Source organism: Gracilinanus agilis, chromosome 1, assembly GCF_016433145.1.
Source record: "Gracilinanus agilis isolate LMUSP501 chromosome 1, AgileGrace, whole genome shotgun sequence".
Taxonomy (NCBI): Eukaryota; Metazoa; Chordata; class Mammalia; order Didelphimorphia; family Didelphidae; genus Gracilinanus; species Gracilinanus agilis.
In genome coordinates this window covers 772,379,127-772,386,250 of record NC_058130.1, presented here as the reverse complement: position 1 = coordinate 772,386,250, position 7,124 = coordinate 772,379,127, and positions in this window count along the sequence as shown.

The following is a 7,124-nucleotide window of genomic DNA, read 5'->3' as shown; positions in this document are numbered from 1 at the left end:
AGGCCTAGAGACAGGAGGTCCTAGGTTCAAATCCGGCCTCAGACACTTCCCAGCTGTGTGACCCTGGGCAAGTCACTTGACCCCCATTGCCCACCCTTACCACTCTTCCACCTAGGAGCCAATACACAGAAGTTAAGGGTTTAAAATTAAAAAAATTTTTTTTTAAATTATATATAAATCATTATAAAATCTTTTATTATTATTATTTTTAAGAAATTCTAGTTAGTTTAAAAAATTACATATAAATTATTATAAAATCTAGTATAATCTAGTTATAAATATAACTATAAAATAGTTATAAAATCTAGTCAGTTTGTCATAAATATGAGACCCTTGTCAGGAAAACTGGCTGCAAGAGATCATTTCCCCTCAGTTGTCCATTTCAGTGCCAACTTTAATTACATTGGCTCTATTGGTATAAAAACTTTAAATTTTTCTGTAATAAAATATCCATTTTATCTTCTGGGAATCTATCACTCATTTGATCGTGACACCTTCCCTCTTTGTAGTTTAGGAAGGGAATTTCCACTTGCTCCTAGAATTTGCTGATGGTACCATCTTTTAGTTCTAAATTGCTTTGGAGTACACTTTTTATTTATTTTATTTATTCATTCATTCTTCTATTTATTTATTTATTTATTTATTCATTTGTTTGTTTATTTATTTAGTTTATTGAAGTATATGGTGTGAGGTGGTAGTTTATGCCCATTTTCTGCCCAGTTGCCTTCCAGTTTCCTCAGCAGTTTTGTTAAATAACGAGTCCTGCTGTGTTAGTCCACTAACTGGGCTGACCTCTACATATTTAAACTATTCTCTGGACCATAATCCTTCAGCAAAATTTGAATTCACCCCCATCTTCTGAGCCTTGCTGATCTCTCTTTAGACTCCCTTGAATTCTGTCCGGGTCATTCTTGGTGACAAGAGAGCAGGCCCAGGCCAGGGCTTTTAATGTCTCTCCCATAGGAATAATTTCTTGGCTCGTAGGATCTTTAAACTGAAGCAGAAAGGGGCCACAGAGGCTATCTAGAGCAAACCTATTTTACAGATGGGAAAACTGAGACCCGGGAGGTTGCGACTTGCCTACAGTGACCCTAGTAAATGTCAGAGACAGAACTGAGGTGCAGTGACTCCAGAAACAAAACTCTTTCTACTGTAACACACTGACTCTCTAGTCTTATGGAGGAAGCGTAATCTATACTATATAGAGCAGGAGCGATCAGAGAAACTGTCCTGACTTGGAGGACGCGAGGACTTCCCATGGAGCCGGGCATGCACTCTGCTCCCGCACTAGACTGGAGCTAAAGGCACGTTAACAGGGAGCAGCAGCTTCTCGCTGCGTGCCTGTGGCCCCTGGCGCTCGTGGGTGTTGTCAGAGATGCCCGACGACTGACACAGGAAGAACTGAGAAGTCATTTACTCGAGGATTTCTGCCCCCTTGAAGAGATGCTCACTAACATGACGTGTGTGTGTGTGTGTGTGCGCGCGCGCGCGCGCGCGTGCGTGGGATCTCACAGAAGATTCGGGGTTTCAGAAATGGGGAGCTGTTAAGAGTTCTGCAGTTAGCAGGCCACTATTGATCACCCTTGAGCGGAACAGGAGCTCCCTCTGCTGGGAACAATTGGACAATGAATGGGCCATAATACAGCCGCTCGAGGATATGGCAGCCCCGGATCTACTTCTGTTTTGGTGGAAAGGAAATGCTGTATGAAATAAGACTTCTTTTTTGTTCTTTGAAAAATCTTTCCTCTGGGGGCAGCTGGGTAGCTCAGTGGATTGAGAGCCAGGCCTAGAGACAGGAGGTCCTAGATTCAAATCTGGCCTCAGACACTTCCCAGCTGTGTGACCCTGGGGAAGTCACTTCACCCCCATTGCCTACCCTCACCAATCTTCCACCTATAAGTCAATACACAGAGGTTAAGGGTTTAAAATTTAAAAAAAAAATGTTTCTTCTCTCTCTCTGTCTCTCTCTCTCTCTGTATCTCTGTCTGTCTGTCTCTATCTGTCTCTGTATCTCTGTCTGTGTGTCTCTATCTATCTCTATTTCTCTGTCTCTCCATCTCTGTCTCTGTCTCCCTCTGCCTCTTTCCCTGTATTGCTGTCTGTCTCTGCCCCCTCTTTCTGTCCATCTCTTTCTCTGTATCTCTATCTGTCTGTCTTACTATCTGCCTCTCTATCTCTGTCTCTGTCTTTCCATCTCTGTCTCTGTCTCTGTCTCTCTCTGCCTCTTTCCCTGTGTTGCTGTCTGTCTCTGTCTCTCCCTCTGTCTGTCTCTGCCTCTGTTTCTGTCTGTCTGTCTCCCCCCTCTCTGTCTCTCTCTGCCTCTTTCCCTGTATCTTTGTCTGTCTGTCTGTCTTTCTCTGTCTCTCCCTCTGTCTATCTCTGTCTCTGTCTGTCTGTCTCTCTCCCCCCTCTGTCTCTTTCTCTGTATTGCTGTCTCTCTCTGTCTGTCTGTCTCTCTTTGTCTCTGTCTCTGTATTGGGAGCCAGTGACATACTGGATGGCTATGCTAAGGAAAGGCAGATCAAAAACTCTTGGAAGCACCCAGGAGAAAAACTCCATCATGTGAAAGGGGGACATTGTGAAGACTCCAGCTTGTGGGAATTATGAGTCGCCTCTTTGAAACCGTGGCTGAAGCATTTCAGCCTGAGCCTGCTTTCCTCTGGCCTCTCTAGGCTCTTGTGTGTCAGACTCTTCGGGGTAGTGATGTCTGGTCTGACTTCTTGTAAGCTGACTGAATTACTCCATCAGAGGTCTTACTGAAGTCTGGCTAACTAGTCATTATCAACCAATAATACTGGAGGAAGCACTTCCATGGGGGTTGGGGTTGGCTGTAGCACTAGAAAGACAACCTCCAACCCTTTGGAGATAGCTCTGGAGCCCTGAGAGATGATATATCCGTTGTGCTCCAAGGACCCAGCCTGCTGCTGCCAGTGTGGATTGGGAAAATAAGTCCAGAGCCTGTGCTCCACTAGTCGGATTGATTGGGCTCTTAGAGTTGCCAAGGAGGGGGCCCTACCCACCAGAGATTGAAGCTCCCCAGGGGAGAACTTCCTGGTCTCCTGTTACAAGCATTTGCAACTCCTGTCAAATACTGCCTCCAGAGATGAGTCACTAAGTTGGGAGTAGGGGTGGGGGAGGCGGGGAATGCTGCTGCCTCTGCAGCCCATCACCCTGGACCAGAAAGCCTCCCACTTCACTCCCCTCCTTCTGCAGCTGCAACCGGAGCAGCATCTGGGTCACTACAAGGAAAACGCTTTCTGCCCTCTCAACAACACCAGACTCTGGCCAGCTGCTTCTGGACGCTGCAGGTAGTCGGGGCTTCCTGGATCACCTGGAAGAGCCTCAATGAATAAGCATTTCCAGGTGATCATTCCTGGTCTCATCATTAATAACATTCCTAGAGGGATCAAGGTCAATACTGTCCAGCCAGCTCTGTTAGTCAGAGGGTTCATTGTGACCAGCTCAGGCACATGGCAAGAATTTGTCCCAGAGGGCTAACTTCCATGGACTGAGTTTCCCTTTGGATTTATCGTGAGTTCATGTGCTTCTCCTGTACCTGGGAGTAGGGGGCAGATGAGATTGGGGTAATGGAGGCGTATCATGTTTCAGGGTTTAAAAAAAATTGTTTTTGTAAGCTTTTAGCTTTGCCAATGAACCATCACTTCATCCTCGTTTCCCTCCTGCGGCTGAGTCAATCTAGGTTGAGAATTCCTCAGTCATGCCATGGCTGTCCAGTGGTACAAGAAGTTCATGGCTCCCTCTTTGGGAAGCAGCTGCCTGCCAGAAGACACATCAGTCTTTCCTTAGACTCCCTGAGATGGGAGCTGACTGACTAGTCATGATAATTGCATTGGAATAGACTCATTTGATCATACTAGATTTGAATCTCATTCAGCCTCCTTATTCTTTTTTAATTAATTAAGAATATTTTTCCATGGTTACATGATTCATGATTTTTCCCACCCCTCTTCCCTCCCACCTCCCTGAGATGACAAGCAATTCCACTGGGTTATACATGTATCATTGTTCAAAGTCTATTTCTTTATTATTCATATTTCCAATAGAGTGATCTTTTAAAGTCAAAACCCCATTAAAACATTTGATCAATCATATGTTTTTCTTCTGCATTTTTACTCCCACAGTTCTTTCGATGTGGGTAGCATTCTTTCTCTAAATTCCTCTGGATTGCCCTGTTTCGTTGCATTGCTACTAGTAACAAAATCAGTTACATTTGATTGTGCCACAGTGTTTCAGTTTCTTCTGGTTCTGCTAATTTCTCTCTGCATCAGTTCCTGGAGGTCTTTCCAGTTCACATGGAATTCCTCCAGTTCATCATTCCTTTCAGCACAATAGTATTCCTTCACCATCAGATACCACAATTTGTTCAGTTATTCCCCAATCAATGGATACCCCCCATTTTCCAATTGTTTGCCACTATAAAAAGCACAGTTATAAATATTTTTGTACTGATATTTTCCTTATTATCTCTTTGGGGTACAAACCCAGCAATGGGATGGCTGGATCAAAGGGCAGGCAGTCCCCTTATTCTTCAGTAGAGAAAACTGAGCTCCAAAGAGAGGGAGGACTAGCTCAAGGTCGAGTAGTTAAGCTAGTGATTGATCTGGGACTTAAATCCAGGACTTCAAATCTAGACTGGTGTCCTTCTACTATTTCATATAGCCTCAAAACATAAGAAGCATTTTTAATACTAAAATATATTTTATTTTCCCATTTACATATAATAATATTTTCAACAAATATTTTCCAAAATTATAAGATCCGCCTTGTCTCCCTTCCTCTCTTCCTTTCCCTCTCTTTGAGATGGTAAACAATTTGATCTGGATTATACATGCATTATCAAGAAGCATTAAAAAAAAAAAAAAGAAAAGCTATCCAGCAAGACGGTCAGTCTTCCTCATTCTACTTTGTGGCAGTGTGGAGTCAAAGAGTCTGACTCCACATTCCAAGATTACCCCTTATGTCTGTGTGACTTTGTGAGAGTCACTTGCCCTTTCAAAGATTTAGACCTGGGAAGAAATAATAATATTTAACATTGCTATTGAACCTTAATGTTTAGAAAATGCTTTACAAAGATTATTTCATTTTATCCTCATACCAACTATGGGATTAGGTGCTATCTAGGTCATCTAGTTCAACATTTTCATATTACAGATTGAGAAAACAGAAGCAAAGAGAAATGGATAACATGATAGTCCAAAAATTGCAAGAATTATCTCAGATCATTTGCCTTTATTTGCCACAGACGAATTACAGTCATAAATTTTTTAAGAGTTAGAAGGGACCTCAGCTACCATTCTAGCCCAACCTAGAAATGAAAGGAAGACTCATTATAATATATTCTACAAATGATTATTCTACCTCTTAATGAAAACTTCCTAAGAGGAGAAACCCATCACCTTCAGGGGGAGACTATTTACCTGTTGGACTGCTCATAATGTTATGGATACTAGATTCATTGATCCTTTTCCTTTCTTCCTTTCTCTCCTTCATCCTTGTCCTATTCCCCTTAAAGGATGTCATGTTTCAGTCTGAGGAAAAATGAACTTATTTCCTTTTCTAAAAGTAATATTTTATTTTTCCCAATTACATGTAAAAATAATTTTTAATTTCAAATTTTATAAAATCAAATAAAACAAGCATTTCCATATACATAGAAAAAGAAGACTGTACATAGTGAAATCTTAAATCTATCATATGTTTAGTTTACTTTTCTTCATATCTACATAATAAATCCCATCCAGAAGTGTCTCAGCTCCTTCCCCTCCTCCCCAAATCATAGAAGGTATCATCTGTGAGACTGACATGAAAAATAAATTTTTGGACTTAAAAAAAATTTTTTTTTGAGTTCTAATTTCTCTCTTTTCTTCTGAACTTCCAACAATTTGAAATACATTTTATATGTGCAATCAAAGAAAACATTTTTATATTAGTCATTTTTGTTAAACAGATAAAATAAGTCAAATAAAAAAGAAAGAAAAGGAAATATAGTATATTTCAGTCTGCATTCAGACTTCATCAGTTCTTTCTCAGAAGGATAAATGGCATTTTTCATCATGATTTTCTAGGATTATCTTGCAGACTCTGGGTTCTCAATCTGTCTTTGCTGCTCATTTCCTGGGTAACCCAGGAAAAGTCACCCAAATTCTTTGTCGTTCAATCATATTTTTACTCATATCCAAGTCTTCAGTGACTCCATTTAAGGTTTTCTTGGCAAAGATAAAATAATAGTTTGTCATTTCCTTCTACAGCTCATTTTACAGATGAAAAAAACTGAGGCCAATAGAGTTAAGTAACTTACCCAGGGTCATACGGCTAGTAAGTGTCTGAGCTCAGAAAGATGAGTCTTCCTGACTCCAGGCCTGGCCTTCTGTATACTAACTATGGCACCATATAGCTGCACCAAAATGCATTGCTGGTCCTAAACTCATTGTGATGGGGTTAATGCTTATTGGGTCTCATCCAAAGAATTGATTGATGACTCACACTGACTCCATTTCAAGGAAACAAGCTTTATTATAAGAGAATATAGCGAAAGAATAGCTAATATAGTAAGTAATTAAGGTAAGGTAAAGAAGTATGGTAAGTAAAGGTAGTGAGAGAATAAAGAGTGTGAGGTAAGAGTAACAGGGTGAGAGGTAAGAGAGTATGTGCCAGGGTTCTCAAAAATGCTTTTTATCTTGATTAGTTATTAAGGAAGGGGTCATTTGTTTGGTCAGTTGTTGCCCTGTGTCTCTAGGAAACTGATGTCACCTTACCCATGGTCCATCTTGGTCTGTGTGACTTTACCCATGGTTCACTCTGTTTGCCTCTTGGGGCAGGGGAGCAAAACAAAATGTAAATGGAACGTTAATGATATTTCAAATGCCCTGGGGCAACTTTAGGTCAAGTTTTATCTTATTCTGCAAAGATTCTAAGGAAGGCAGGGAGTTTAGAAATTGAGTATTGCTTGAACCTAGTTCTATGTGTTGGAGAACAGAACCACTTGTACTACTTACTCTCCAGAGACCCCCAACCAAGATCCTAGATCCATTCTGGCAAACCAAATGTACATGTGCTAGAGTGTGCTGGAGGGGGCTGTTCCCTTCCCACCTCTTCACACACAC